This window comes from Octodon degus, unplaced genomic scaffold, assembly GCF_000260255.1.
Source record: "Octodon degus isolate 3935 unplaced genomic scaffold, OctDeg1.0 scaffold00131, whole genome shotgun sequence".
NCBI classification, from domain to species: Eukaryota; Metazoa; Chordata; class Mammalia; order Rodentia; family Octodontidae; genus Octodon; species Octodon degus.
In genome coordinates, this window is record NW_004524707.1 from 6,978,612 (window position 1) to 6,994,494 (window position 15,883).

General features: G+C 50.3%; 1 protein-coding gene across 2 annotated transcripts in view; it reads left to right on the forward strand.

Moving 5' to 3' along the window:
• The first annotated feature begins 9,399 nt into the window (after positions 1-9,399).
• Positions 9,400-15,883, forward strand: part of Traf5 (TNF receptor associated factor 5) — a 54,634-nt gene continuing 48,150 nt past the window's right edge. Inside the window, exon 1 of one of the 2 annotated variants that reach the window (XM_023701198.1) lies at positions 9,400-10,015. The gene's annotated coding sequence lies outside the window, so the exon portion shown is untranslated. The remainder of the gene's footprint in view (positions 10,016-15,883) is intronic. The other variant, XM_004641169.2, reaches the window with a different exon arrangement.

Here is a 15,883-nt window from a genome sequence, read left to right on the forward strand (position 1 = left end):
TCTCTCTCTCTCTCTCTCTCTCTCTCTCTCTCTCTCTCTCTTTCTCTCTCTCTTTCTTTCTCTCTTTCTTTCTTTCTCTCTTTCTTTTCTTCTTTTTCAGTATGAGGGATCGAACTCAGGACCTTGTGCTTGCCAGGAAGGTACTTATGCCACTGATCTATATCCCTAACCACAAACCTGTATTTCTTTGGTCCACTAAAAGACCATTCTATGGGTTTTTCTATGGAAACACTAGATTCTGCAACCAACAAGGACCCATTTCAACACAATCACACTGACTTTGTGTTTCCTTGAAACTACTTAAATATACAATAATGCCAAAAGTAGCAGAACAATGAAAACAGTAGAATTGTGGAAGTTATCAACTGTGGGGACATCTGGACAGTTTTATAAAACAGAAGTGGTGTGGACAATGGATGCAATAACCAAGACAAAATTCCTCCAAGTGGTGCACCACGAAGCCAGTCAGCTTTTTCAGGGCTCTGCTTGTAACAAAGGGAAACAGGTGAACATTGTCTGGGGGAAGCAGCCCTCTGAATGAGCTGCATGGAATGCTCAGTGCATCCACATGTGAACAACATGACTTTCAGTGGGTGGTCGAGACCAGAATGCAGGGATCCAAGGATCAGTCAGAGGCAGTCAGATACAGCTACTGTCACCACTGCAGTTCCATACAAGGCTGGCCACCCTCAGGTTTCCTTGACATACAGGCTCTGAGTATCTAAGCTGGCCCAAGGAACTATGCTAAGTCAGCCTGTGGTCCCCAACAGTCCCCACAGAGTAGCCCTCCTGGTCATAAACCCCAGGCAGGAACAGCTGTGGTCCCAGGAGCAGGAATCAAGCCAGAGGTGGTGGCCTTGCCCCCATTCACAATATGTCGCCTTCTATGACACACTTGCTGGTAACTGCCCCTCACGAGTTCCAGGATGTCACAAGAGCCATGCTCAGAAAGATGCACTGGAGGCTGCCTAGTGCTGGCACCTTGACGAGGAGATCTCCCTGAAGTTCTGTCCAGTTCTGTCCAGCTCACTGGTAGTGGATACCTTGCTTGCAGTGCTTCACCCCTACCCCACTTCTGTCACCCTTGGACCTTGCCCACCCCCCAGTGTGCAATGCTCCCCCAACTGGCCAGGTGTACCCCACTGCTCTGGTCCAGACCCCTGCCCCAGCCTCAGTGTTCCTAACCAGGGGTGCACATGGTAGGCCTCGACCACCTTAACTTCCACTGTGCCAAGCTCTAACAGGCGGCAGATTCCACCCAGGGGCTCCTCCCACTGGTGTCAGGAGGTGGGAGGACCCATGGAAAATACCAAGTGACTCTCCAGGTGATCTGAACCTCCAGAAGTGTGGGGCTTTCTCCTCCACTGGACTCCTGCTGGTCTGCACAGCCTGTGGGCACCCATTACCACCTTATAGCCAAAGATCAAAGAGGAAGTGTTGAGGGAAAACTGAATCAAAAATAGCCAAGAGCTCAGGAGAAGAAAGGAAATTTTATTGACACTAGCGGACCCTGAGGGAGTAATCTACAAAGTCTGAGGTGAGGCTTACAGAAAGTTTGGTCTTTTTATTTGTTTTTTTGTTTGTTTGTTTTTTGGCGGAACTGGGAATTGAACTCAGGCCCTTGCGCTTGCCAGGGAAGCACTTATTCTACTGAGCCATCTCCCCAGCCCCAAAAGTTTGGTCTTTTTATATATTAGCCAACAGAAGTTATAGGAACAAGATAAAGCTTTTGCTGAAGGTCGGGGTACAGTGGGTATTTTGTAATGAGTGTAGTAAAGAGCATGGCTGTATGTAACAAGCTGTTTTTAGCACATTCACAGAAGTTTCAATTTGATGACAAATCATAATTTAGCTGAATTCAGTGAGAAAGCAGAATGACTGAAGCTTTGTTTAATAAAATAGCTACAGTTAGGTCAGGATTTCTGCTTCAAAGAGGGTTTAGGTGTAGCTCGAGGAAGAGGAGGAGAAGCAGTGCCGGGAAAGAAACCAAAGGGCAGGACCTCCAGGATACAGGTGCCCCTAGTCCTGGGGTTGGCACCATCTAGGCCCATGGAGTCCAAGGGAGACCTAACCACCTTGGGATGCAGTCCTGGGCCTTGGAAGAGTAAGCTCAATCCTATGGACTTGAAAAATATCTTGAATGAGAGCACTTGTGTCTCCTCTGCCCATCTCTGATCACCAGCCTTCCATCTCTTGGGCAGCTTGAGGCACACACCTCAGTGTCCCCTGTCCCAATCCCAGGATGCTCCCCACTGCAGAAGTCCCAGCTGCAAGTGCTAGATGGACACTATCAGGCCTTCCTTCCAGGCTGCCAGGCCCAGGGAAGGAGGCAAAGGGTGAAAAGCCTCCAGCTGTGCCAGCAGGCTGCTGCCTTCCCTTGGGATCTGTGGCACATGGGCCAGGTAAGAGAAAAGCACACCCAACAGTCCTGCCACTGCCAGGGTCATGACTGTGGGATAACAGCGAGTTGCCCCCACCTCCCATGCACTCCCGTGTGACTCACAAGAGACACTCGGGCAGGCAGCTGAGGAGCATGTGGAGCCCAGAGGACCCCAAGACATCAGAGGAGAGGCTAGAGGCCTTGGAGAAGTAATTAGAGGCAGTGACAGATGGTGCTGCCCCTCAGCTGGCAGCTTCTCATCCCCTGTCTGCTACAGGGACTGCAGATGCCCTGCCCCATCCTAGGGACATTTGGTCAGTTCCTAGTATTCCTACCACCTTTGCCTGGGCACTGAAGGCTGCTGGGCCCCTCATTCTGTCTGACCCTCTGCCTTCCCCCACACCCAATAGAGACTGGCCAGTAATACCACCAGTCCCCGATTGCACTACCCCTCCCAGGTCTCTCATCCCAACCCTCCAATTCCTGTACCACTTCCCTCCAAACCTCCCTCCTGCTTAAGAGAACCCCTGATACCTGTGTCTACAGGTGCTCCTCCACTAGATGGGTGCCTCCCTAAGGGACTGGTCTCCACCTGACCTTGTACACTTAGTGTTTCCTACCAGGTCCCAATCTTTAATGACTCCCTTGCCCTGCACACAATTCTCTGCTCCCACAATGGGGGTGCATTGATAGCCAGCCTGTCTGCCTAAAGCCCCTCTTCCTGCCCTGCCTGTCACAAACTCTTTATGCTCCAATATTTTAGCAAACAGAGCCAGTACATTGTCACCATCCAGGCCTGCCTCTAACTTGGAAGCCATGGGCACCACTTGGCCTTCCATGTCTATGTCCATGACTACAGCTGACCACTGTCTGACTTAGAAGCCATGACACCACCCTACCTTCCATGTTCATCCTCTTGTAGTCTCCATCTCATCACCTTCCATACACCTGGCACCCCCTTCAGGGCATAGAAAAAAGCTGTCAATCATCAGCCACCTTTCACTAGCATGACCGTGAACTTGGTTGTTCCAAACTATAAGCCAGTTAGCCTGGACCTGGCTTGACACCCACTACTCTTTCCTGCTGTCCCCATTTCTGTTGCTTATTTGCTTCAATGGCCTTTATATTCCCCTAGTGCATTCACATAAATCTGGTTATTGGGCCAGCCAAATAGCTCAGCAGACTAAAGCTCCTGCTTAGACAGAGCACAGAGGCTGGGATTTGATCCCTGGTATACTGTGCTGGCCCTATCCCTCAGCCACACTGAGATGGAGACTGAGACTGGGCGTGCTGCTGTGTGCCTGTAATCCCAGCACTTGGAAGGCTGAAAACAGGAGAATCACTATGAGCCCTATCTATGCAGTAAGACCCTGTAAACCTTGTACTAAAATCTCTCCTAGGAAAGAATCATCACATGTGAGGTGGTGATGTATTGAGCCAGACTTTATGTATACTGACTCTGTCCAGGAAAGAGGTTGGGCAGCAGCCACTTTCATGACAGTTTGCGGAAATAAACTACAGAAGAATTCAACTTACACACACCCCTTGTTAGAGTAGACTTACTGTGCTTGGTAGATTTTAGTTGGAATACACTGCTGCGCTTTCTTTTTACATAGTTATATTAACATAAAATATCCACAAGATCACCTGCATATAACTACAGTGTAGAATCTGTTAAGTTCTGATGTATTTAGAAGATCAAGATGATAGGTATTTCAAGCATGGTTTTAGTGTTACACATTACTATCCTCAGTGTAGTTGCTTAGTTCATAGATACCAGCTTGTAGAGCTGGTAAGGGAGAGAATTCTACCCATTAACTGCTATTTTCAAAAACCTGATGGAGATTCTTAGGATCATTGCCTTAGCCACCTTATTTATGTATGTATATTCCAATAAAGCTGTGAACCCAGTGAAGAACACGAACATATCTGTCACTCCAAATTTCCTTGTCCCACTTCATATGTCTTCCCTCCCAAGCTTTCCTATCCTGTACCATCATGTTCCCATGCAGAAGTTGGCCTGCCTTCTGTCATGGAGATGTGCTGTCATTTTCTAGAAATGTGCGTAACTCAGTGTGCGCAATGTGACCTGTCCGGCCTCTTTCACCAAACATAATTATTTTGAGATCAATGCACAAACTATTCCTAGGTTTTGATGAGTAGAAATCCTCTGCATTGGTTACTAGAGTTTGTTCATTCATTCAGCTGCTGGTTGATGCTCACTACATTGTCGTTTTTGATTATTGGAAACAACTGGTGTGAATGTTCTTGTAGACATCTCCATAGGCGTGCACACAGGATTAGAAGGGCTGAGTCACCCAGTAGGTGTGTGTTTAACTTTTGAATAAACCATCAAACTCTTTTCTGAGTGTGGCAGGAGAGGTCTGGATCCCGTGCTTCCTCACCAGCCTTTTGAGTGGTCAGACTACAACTTTAACTGTTCAACAGGGATAGAATGCTGGCCTCTTGTGGTTTAAATTTTCACTTAGTTAATGTCTGTTTACTATAACCTCTCATGTACTTGTCTGATAGATAGATGTCTTTCTTAGTGAACTCTGTCTGATCTGGTCTGGTCTGGTCTGGTCTCTCTCTCTCTCTCTCTCTCTCTCTCTCTCTCAAGCTTTTTTCCCTCCAATAAATATATTCTGCTCTGAATTCCTAAAATTCATTCTTTGATTTTACAGAACACAAACTCATACCAGATATCTAGCAAATCTGGAGTTTCTTTCCTCTATATCAAGTCTGGCCATCACAGGGCAAGGCAGCATATTCTGGAGTGTGCTGGATTGAGCTCACATTCCAGCTTGCATTCCTTCATACTGTATGTGTCTGAAAATGATGGATGGGAAAACAACTGTGTAGGGTGGAGAATTTAGCATTATAATGTGGGTATGTATGTGAAGGATTTCTTTCAATACTGGGAAATATACCATGGCCTTTGCAATGTGCTGTATCCTCAACCCTTTTAAAATTTTTTATTTGAGTCAAGGTCTTGACATGCCCCTTGACTGAGTTGTTTGTTTGTGCTGAGCACAAACTTGTAGTCCTCCTCATTCAGGTTCCCAGAGTATGACAATTGTCTTTCAACTACACTGTCACATATTGCAGCCACTTAACCAGGAGTGATGGCCTCCCTTAGCCCCCAAAACTCTAAGTTGGGATCTTGACTTTGTGCCACAGTGGGGGTAAACTGAGGCACAGGACCAGTGAGTGCCAGTGAGTGCCAGTCAGGAAGAGCCCAGGCTTACCACAACTTCTCCAACGCCACATCCCCCTGGGCTCTGCCAGTGGCTGTAGCTAGAAATCAATCACACTTGTGGAGCTAAGATAAAGCTGGCCCTGAGAACAGGGAGAGCTCCTTGGCCACGCAAACAGGCTGCTCCAGGTTGCAGTTGCTAGGCAGAGGCTGAAAATGACATCAATCTCCTGAGTGTGTAAATAAATGTTCTGTGGGCCTTGGGCAGTTCCTTTCCTCCCACCTGGAGAGAGGGCTCCACCTGACCTCAGCTTTAGTCTCTTATCTTTATTTCTTCATCCTCTCACTATTTGTCCCCACAAACATCATGAGCTTCACCAGTTCTCAGCAGGGTTCTTGGTAAAAGTGAGCACCTGGGCGGGAGCACATCAAAGCAGGGCAGAAGCTGAGGACCCACAGAAGGGATGGGCGCTCTTGGCATGTGTGGGCTCCAAAGCCTGTGTGTGTCAGCAGGGTCCCCCTTATATTGATCAAGAAAGATGCCTCCTTGGGGCCGCTAGGACAGGGTAGGAATCGGCCTGGCAACTCAGCCACACATTGGGAAATCTATAACCTGCATCCTACTGCCACCTCCCCAGGGCAAGCCAGGCCCTGGCCCTCACAGTGTCCACTCTGGTGCAGTCCCAAGCTGTCCTTCCCTGGCTATCCTGTTGCCTAACTCTCCTGCCAGTTCCTGCCTTGTTCCCCAGACACCCCTGGACCTGGATGGGGTCATAGGAGGACCAGAAGACTCTGCTGTATGTCGCTGCCTAAACTATAGGGACCTTGTACTCTGCTGCCACCCAGCAGGTGGGACTGTGGCAGGTTGGGGCCCTAACCTTTGCCCAGCATGGGATGCCACATTTCCTCTTCATTTCTTCCCTCCTCCTCTTCTCCCCCATCCCATGCCTCTTCCCTTCCTCCTCTCCTCTGCCATCATACTTATTGGCTCTCCACACAGCTGGTCCTGTGCTAGACATGATGAAGCCAGTACTCAAAGGGATGGCTTGATCTGTTGTTCAATTAGACCAAGCTAGAATCAAGACCAGGAATACTGAAGTGCAGTCATAGAAAAGACATGTGAACTTCGTCCATTTGTCCCAGGATGGGCCCTGCTTGGGCTTCTAGCTTCCCTTCTGAATGCTACTGCTCTGATTTCTATGACACAGAGGCTGTGACTAAGCAGGGTGACAAGAACATTGCTCAAAAATCTCCATACAGAGTAAGCACCATGCTCAAGAAGAAATTCCATATGTGTAATGAAGACATCAGGTCTAAGGTTTTTTGTTTGTTTGTTTGTTTTTGGTTTTTTAGTATTTTTAGAAAAGGGTCTGAGGCTGCTCAGGATCTCACTACTACATCGGACTCGTAGTGATCCGCCTGTTTATGGCCTCCTAAGAGCTGGGATTACAGGCATGCACCACCACACCCAGTCTCAACTGCCATCTCAGCAAGCCCCAGGGGTGGGCCTGGGTGGGCACTAAGTTTAGAATAATAGAATTCTAATTTCTTTAGCCAAAAACCTATCAAACAAACAAACCATGAACAGAGAAGGGAAGAAGATCGATATATGGCTTAAGTAGATGACCCTTGGAACAAATACAAGAAGTATGTCACAGGTACAGTGTAAATCTGCTTTTTAAAGGTGAACCCAGGTGTCATCCTATAATAACAGCAGTCTGGGTGGAGAAGACAGAAGGACTGCAAGTTCTACTCAGCTTGGGCAATTTAACAACTCAACAAGATCCCATTTCAAAATAAAAGTTAAACAAGGGGAGGAGGTGTTGGAGATGTAGCTCAATGCGAAGGTCCAGGGTTTAATCCTCAGTATTGAAAAAACAAACAACAGCATTTGTGCTGAACCTACACACAGTAGTTAATAATTATGTGAAACAAGGTAAAGCAAAAGAAACTTGAGTGTTTTTAATCCCAGTTTCTAGAAACATACACACAGGCTCTGTTGGAAAAGAGGGTCTTAGAAATACATTGAACTGGGAGAAGCTCCCTGGTCCCTTGGTGTCCTCCCAGCCCCCCACCCCCAGGCTCCTGTGATGGTCAGCACACAGGCGGAGTAGGAGTAAAGGCTGTTTGATGAAAGCAAAGGGGCTGCATACCACCAGGTCAGGAAGTGACATACAGAAACCCACAGACCTGGGCTCACACGCCGCCTCAGTGCAACACTTACTGGGCGAGCAAGCGAGCACTCTGTGGGCACAGGCCCCTGAGGTTTGCTTGTGCTGGGAGTGTTTTGCTGCACTGTCACACTTTCCATGGCTTCTGTGACGAGCAAAGACTTTCCATTATAACTTGTAATGGAAGACAAAGGTGCAACCCAAAGCGAGAAGAGGATTCTTCTCCTTGTCTGATCTCACCAATCTCTAGGTGATGGAAAGTATGACTTCTGGTCTATTCAACCACTCACTAAGTTAGTCTTGTCTCAGAAAATCCTAGAGAAGACAAGCTGTCCACCAGCTATTCCAGGAGGTTGGTGTTCAACCTCTCCATCAGCTCCATCTTTGATAGCCAGAGCTTCAGTTGTTTGCACCCCCAATTTATCCAGTAAGCTACACAGCTGAAATCCATGCCTTTTGATATCAGGGCCAATCTTGCAGTATGAAGAAGTAATAGACAGAATGATTAAGTCCTTTTTTTTTTTTTGTGGAACCAGGAATTGAACTCAGGCCCTTGAGCTTCCCAGGGAAGCACTTATTACACTGAACCATCTCCCCAGCCCCTGATTAAGTCTTTTTTTCTGCTTAAAAACTTAGTGTGTGATACAATCTTCTCTTATTTTCCAAGTAAATTTAATCTGATAGGTGAATTCTGTATAATGTTAGATGTAATGTTGAACTTAATGTTAAATGTCTTCAGAATACTAACTTCAAGTGTCTGTTCACTTTAAGACTACTTTGTGGGCTAGGGGTGTAGCTCAGTGGTACAGCACCTGCCTGGCAAGTGCAAGGTCCTCAGTTAGATACCTGGTACCAAGAAAAAAGACTGCTTTGTGTGAGCCTACACCTAACAATTCTTTAAAGGGCAAGGTAGTATAGTGGCCAGGAGAAGCACCAGAAACAGACTGCCCAGGATCAAATCAGACTAAGACTTCTGACTTTTGGGGCAAACTGTTCAACATACAAATTCACTCATCTACCAAACAAGGCTGATGATAAACTTGATTTGTATGCATAAAATCTTGAATAGAGTACCTGGTATGTACATTTACATCCTGTCCTTCCCATCCACCTTTAACATTGTTGACAAAAGAGGTATGTCCTATGTCCAAATGAGCTGAATCCCAGGGCCTGTCCTCTCTGTTCTCCCAGATATCCTGCCTAGGAATCCAAGATCAACAAAAGGAATTGAAAACCTGGCATTGACTTCTAACTAACTGGTCTAAAACCCCTCTTCCCCAGCTCAGACTCCTACATGAATCCTAGCCAACGACAGTACGAGGGGCTCGAGCACTCCTGAATGTGTGCTTAAGCAAACATTAGTTTGGCAAGTGCTTATTCTACTGAGTTATCTCCCCGGCCCTAGGATGCACAACTTTTAAAACATGGAAAGACTTGCATAACACTGTGGGGGTAACGAGAGGAGAGGCAGGCAATTGGTAACCAGAAGAGGAGATGTAGTCATGGGAGAAGAGAGAAGAGCTTAGGCTTCTCACTGAGGGTCTGTCCTGTCCTGTTGTTCAAATTCCACAAGAAGAAGGCGAGCTGGAGCTAGAGTTCTGAAGCAATGTCTGCAGGCTGGATTTCTGGCACTTGTTGAGCAATCAGAGACAGGTGAACAGCAGCTAATGGCCAGCAGCAGCTGCTCCACTGGACTCCACTTGGAGTCTACACTTGGTGACCCTGTCCTTTGTCTCCCTCATGATGTCATCTCAACTACCTTCCTGTTCTGCTGGGTTCCTGTGCACCCCTGAGGGTTCCTCCCGCAGTAGATGTGATTCTCTCTCTCTGGGAAGCAGCAGTGGCCCCATGCCCGCGTGAGTTGCCTGGGGAACCCTCCTTAGCTGGCAAGCTCTGCAACTCAAAGGCTTCCAGGGCAGCTGCAGCTAGGCAGGCGGGCGGGCCAGTCCGTGTGCGCCTCCTGGAGGGGCTCAGCTGAAAAGCGACTGGAGCGGGACCTTGAGCTCTTACTAGACTGGCCAGGAAGGGCCCAGGCGGAGGCGGCGGCTGAAGACCAGCACACGCGAGAAAGCGGAGCTGCGTGTCACCGGCAGGGGCTGAGGGTTCGGGACAGGTAGGGGGCGCGCCGGCCGGGCCAGCTGAGGCCTCCTCGGGTGTCTCCGCCCCACCCTCCCGCGGCCGCTCCAGGAAGGGAGCCGAGCGGCCGCAGCCTGGCGGCGGCGCCCCACGCAGAAGGCCGGGACAGCGCGGACGCCCTCTGCTCGCACTGTGAGTTGGAGCGCTGGGGCGGGGGCCAGCTGGGCGCGGACGCCGGCGGCCGAGAGAACCGAGCTGCGGCAGCGCACTGCCCGGGCGGCCGAGCAGCTGTGGGGCGCGGACTGCAGCCTGGTGGGTCCCGCTACCCGGGGCAGCGCCACCCGCAGACGTCTTGTCCGGTCCGAGGCCAGCCGGGCTCCCACGGGGGACTCGAAGACGCGCGAGCCCGAGCACCCCACTCTGGGACGTGGCCCGAGCGCCGCAGGTCTAGGAGGTTCGGGAATCTGGGTGAAGCGGGGCCGCTCGGGCGACTTCTCACCAGCCCGCCCGGCGTCTCTGCCGGCTTCCATATTTGGCCGAGTCGGAGCTACCCTGCGAGAACCGTTCCCCGCGGCGGCTGCCCTTGGCCACTCCAGGCCCGCCCTACTCTTTCGCGGGACTGCGTGAGGTCCGAGGCGCCCTGAATGTGATGCCTTTCTCCGGTGCTGTGCGCACTGGACAGTTTTGTAAGAAAGTTACGAGAAGAAATTGAATTACTCCAGGGCTGCCACAGTCCTGTGTATAGAGTGACTGTACACACGGAAGGCCACCCGCCGGTTGACGACTAGGATAAGATAATTTTGGTGAACACCCATCCTTTAAACACTCCTGCTGCTAACTCCGCTTTGCAGGAGGCAGAAATTGCTGCAGGAGGCAATGTGGTCGTGAAAGGAAAGGGGACAGAGGACGTGCCAGCCTCCCACAGCGGGTTCTGCCCCTTGTTATAATCTTAGGGGTGTCTTTGCTCTCAGACCCTGAACTGTCCCTCCCTGGGTCCTAGGCAAAGGCCGAGTAGGGTCTCCTGTCCCAGCTAGCGTCTAGAAAGGAAGATGAGAGACAAGGTGGCTTTCCCAGGGTATCTGGGCTCTGGGGTCTGTGGGGCAGGTGGGGCCCCAGGATGATGGGGAGAGCTAGGGTCCACCTTGGAAGTGCCAGCTGCGATTGGGGCCTCAGGGGGATGATTTGTGGAGTGGGCTACTAGATGACTGAGTCAGTTCCTAGGCATTTAGTCAAGCAGACCTTCTATGATTATCTCAGCAGTCCAGGGGAGGACTTGGAGTGTTGGGGGAGGCGTAACTCCTTGTGAGCTATTTTCGTTTCATTCACTTTTTCTTTTCTTTTTTGATTGGAACCAGGGATTGAACTCAGGCTTTTGCACTTGCCAGGGAAGCGCTTATTCCACTGAACCATCTCCCTGGCACCTTCATTCACTTTCTTAATGCTCCTGTCATTTTGTTCTCACTGAGTCTTTAGTGACATACTTGTGAAGCTCACCAAATCAGGACTCCCCCCCCCATGCCCCATGATGATGGGAGCCCTGCGTGTAACCACTGAACTCTACCAGGACCGCCTATGGCTGCAGGTCTCTGCTGAGGCTCTCTGCACTACCCTGGTTTCTCAAACAGCAACTCTGCTCACTTCCTTCTTGGTCTGAGGAGCCCTCAGAGGAACTCAGATTCTTATAGTGCCTGGAAGGTCTGTTCCAGCCACAGCAAGCAAGTTGTGCTGGGATTGCCCCAGCCACACTGACAGATGCCACCTGTGAGCTCAGAGCAAGACCTGTGTTTATTTCCGTGTGTATCCTGGAACCTGCCCTAGAGTCAGCTTAAATAGATGTCTGTAAATTGCACTGACTTCATTTGGGAGTGTCTCCCTGGGGCTCTGAGCTCCTGAGAATATGTGCTGTGTAGGACTTATACTGAGCTGCCTGAACACTTACTTAGATCCCAAAATGAGAATAACACCACATAGATTAGTTTACCTCGATAAGGGCCTATCAGATTGGCCCCTCACTGCCTCCCCAGGAGCATGTCCCTGCCCAGTGGCAGGTGCCCTTCCCTCCACTTTGCCTGGTTGCACAACAGGTCTCAAAAATGATAGGAAAGATCCCACAGCCCCTGGGGATGGGCAGGACCCAAGCTCCAGTCATGTGACTGCACTTCCTGTGCTCTTTCTACCCTGTCTTCATTTAAGGAATCTGGGCAACAGGGGGATTAGAGAGCAAGCAGGGCACTCAGAGGAAGCTGCCTGATGTTCTCATAGGGTTTTTAGAGTTAAGGATAGGTGGGGAGACCCCATCCTGAGGAGCTGTCTTTGCCCAGGTGATGGTTTCTCTGCAGATCCCAGCATAGCTGTAGCAGGTGGGGTTTCTGTGCTGGGACAGAAGGGTCCCCAGGGCTGGACCAGCACATTTGTTGCTTTCCTTGGAGAAGAGCTTTCACCGGGAATCTGACAGCAGCAGCAGCAGCAGCAGCAGCAGCAGCAGCAGCAGCAGCAGCAGCAGCAAAAGCAGCATTGGCCCATAGGGCCTCCGCTGAGCCCTGTCTTAGGAGGAAGCATAGTGGAGGACAAAGGAGATGAAAGTGAAAATACTCAATTCTGACAGAGAAACTCAGCTTCTGTTGACAGTGACAGTGACACACCTGCTTTGCATATTGATGTCTGGAGGCAAGGGGTGGTGCATGGTTAAGACGGTGCAATAGCAAAAGCAGACACCGATGTGGACTGTGCGCAGCAGGGATGCTGCTGTGATGCTTCCCTCTGTCCCAGTTCAGAGCACTCCAGGGTTCTCCTCCAGCTTTGTCTTCCCACTGGGCAAAGGTGCTTGCCTTCAACCCATCCAAGCGCACCTTCTCCACTTCCACTGAGTCAGCCCCCTCCTCAAGGTTCCCTTGGTTCACCTCCCTTTCCCTAGCCCCATACCCCTCCAGACTCCTGCTCTCCACTTTGTGCCTCCCTAGCCCCACTCTTGCTCCTCTGTCCTTCATTGCAGCCTCCTGGAAGGAGGGCCAGCACTTGAACCCTCTTCCCATGTGGTATGGTGGCAGCACCTGCTCTGCTGCTCCCACCGTGAGGTCCCACAAGGCCTGGTAATCCTCTGTCGCCAGCCTGGACAGAAGCTGTCTCCATCTCCTTAGAGGCTGCCATACAATCTCCACTGGCATTCCCAACTTGACCACGGCTCCTCATCCACTCTGAAAGTACCAATGGAGACAAGACCATACCCATACCCACAGGCCAGCCTGCTGTCCCCTGGTTCCTGTCCTGCAGCACCTGCCAGTCCCAGGCTTAGTCCACACTCTTGTTTGGGGGCCTCCCCTAAGTGCCTACACAGAAGAAAAGACTGATTCAGTTTCTTTTTCTTATACGTCTATTCTGGGCCTCTTAGACTTGTGATGTTTCAGGAGTTCTTTAGGCTCCTAGCACTGGGCCCAAGCCACTTCTTCCTGAGCTGCAGTAGAGTCACTGCTGTTCCCAGGACCCTTGTGTCTTGTCTGTCTCAGCCAGAACTGATCCAGTTTATTTCCCATCAGGGCTTCACAGCCTCCTTCCTGGGTGATTTGAGTGACCCACTCACTCATTTCTTGCCTCGGATCCCTCTGTGTCCCGTCTCAACACTGCTGCTGACAGCCTCCTTATTTCATGGCCTGATCAATGTGAGAGTAAAAAATAGCATGAGCTTCAGACTCTGAGGGTAGGCATTCCAGTGTGAATTTATTACCTGGTTTTAGTTCTGTGGTCAAGGCAGTTTGCCCAACTTCCAAAAGAGGTAGGATTCACTAGTGAACAAATGTTGTAATGTCTCTAATAATAAATTTCTGGAAGGATTAGACAAGCAAATATATATGTAGGTCTAGTGCCTGACAGGTATAATTAAAGCTAGGTTTCTCCCATATATTTAACAGCATTAGACATTGAGGTGATCTCTCAGCTAAAAACGCTTGCTATCCTTTTAAAGACTCTTGAATTTAAGTTAAAAACAGACAAGCAAAAAAACTTCTAGATGATGATGTCAGAGCAGAGTATCTTTTAAACTATCCTGTTTTGTCAGTGGCCAGGTGGACCTCAGGGGCCATGGCAGGGAGCTGCAGTGGGCAGGGCATGGTGGGGATAAGCAGGCATGGACCACAGGCAGCAGCATCAGAGCCAGTGCCCCAGCTCTAGGAGGACTGTATTCCTCAGGAGGACTTGTAGGTGGAGCAGGTTGCAGCTTTGAGGAAGAATATGGCTTGGCAGGAAGCTAACACAAGGACCTTGCAGGAGAAATCGAATGGATTTGGGGAGAGAAGTAGGGGCTCTGGCGTGCTCACCAGGAGCACAGCAGATACCTCACTGGGCTGAGTGGGGAGACAGACCAGGATGAGGTTAACAGTCCCAAGGCTACTGCTTGGGCCTCTCTGTCCTCCCTTATAGAGGCCAACAGTGTGGAGCAGCCAGGTTGTGCTGCGAGCCCACTGTCAGGGAGACCCTGGGCCCCAGAGGGTGATGGCACATGGGTGGGCAAAGCTTGGCAGAATCCTTAAGGTTCCTCTTCTGCTCTCATGCTGTTAGGGCCTGAGCAGGGACAGGGCAGATACATGTGGGCCACCTTGGAAAGCTTGCCATGCCTCCTAGGCCTTCAGCAGAGGCTTGCAGGCTGACTAGGTGCAGATGAAAGAGGTTATTTTCCCAGTGGGTGAGGTTGGGCAGAGCTGGAGAGTAGCAGGCAGAATGTGCCTGGGGAGCAGGGGAGAAGAGGAGGCATCACCAGGCATGATGCCGGTCCCCTGGTGACAGTAGCAGAATGGAAAGGTGTCTTTACGGGGTAGTGGGGGGAGAATGAGAGCACTCTGGAGCAGCCTTGGAGAGGGGAGATCAGCCATGGTCGGGACCTACAAGCCTGTGATTGTTCACCAGAAGCCCTGATGTGGGGAGGGAGTGGAAGATTCTAGACACAGGGCTGTCTGGGGCAGAAGATAGGTGGAAGTTCACTTACAAATGATTATCAGTGACAGTTTAGGATGGATTTAGGGAAGCTGTTTGAAAGCATGTATGGGATGTGGGGAGGTCAGATTGACCAGAAGTCACTAAGGACTTTGGGGAGATTAGTTTGGGAATGATAAGTGTAGAAGTTGGAGCAGGTAAGGGTCAGGCGGGAGAGAGGCAAGCAGAGACAGGAGCTGGGCAGAGCCTAGGATCTGGCTGTGAGGGGAAGGAGTGTGTGGGGCTTAGGGAAATCTGAGTAAGAATGTTGCAGCTTTCTTTAGTCTTAGGAGAGGCTTGAGGCTTAGTTGGCTGAAAGGAGAGGCTTATGGGAAGGCCACTCTGTAAAAGTGAGTAGACTCTGTATGGAAGCAGCAGGGAGGGAAGCAGGAGTCCAGGTTAAGTGAGGCCAGCTGAGGAGGTTAGTATAATTCAGAGGTCACCTCTGTAGCCGACCTAGGGTGAGACAGCCAAACAGGGGACCATATAGGGATAGATGCAGGTTTGTTGGCCGGAAGTAGAGGTCATTCTAAACTGATAACTTCTGTTTTTCCTGTGGGGTAGGAAGTGAAGTCTCCTGGTGAGACTGGGGGGAGTGGTCAAGGTTTGTGGAGAAGAGAGAAGGCTTTAAGTAGATGTTGGACCCATGAAGGAGCCAATAGCAAAAGCTGGCCTTGCCCCTGTGAGCTTGATGACATTCCTGCAAGGGACCTCTGCAGATGAGATTTGATCTGGTACCTGGAGCAGTGGGTGTCCTCTGTGAGTGCGTGCTGGGTTGGCCTGCTGCCTGTCTACCTATATACACCCTCCTCAGCTCCCCCCTTGCCCAGGAACCCAGTGCCCTCAACTGTAGCCCCCACTAAGGCTCCTCCCCATGAGTGAGGAGTGCTGCTTTGGCTCCACCCTTCCAGCACCATGGAGTTAGGGCCCTCCTTCCTCTTCTCTGGCTGCCCTATCCCAAGACAGCCTTCTTTAGCCAGGCTTACCCTCTGTAGCTGTAACTGATACAGGACTTACAGAGACTGTCTCACTTTCTTTTTTATTTTTTGGTACCAGGAATCGAACTCAGGACTTTTTGCTTGCCAGGCAGGTGCTCTG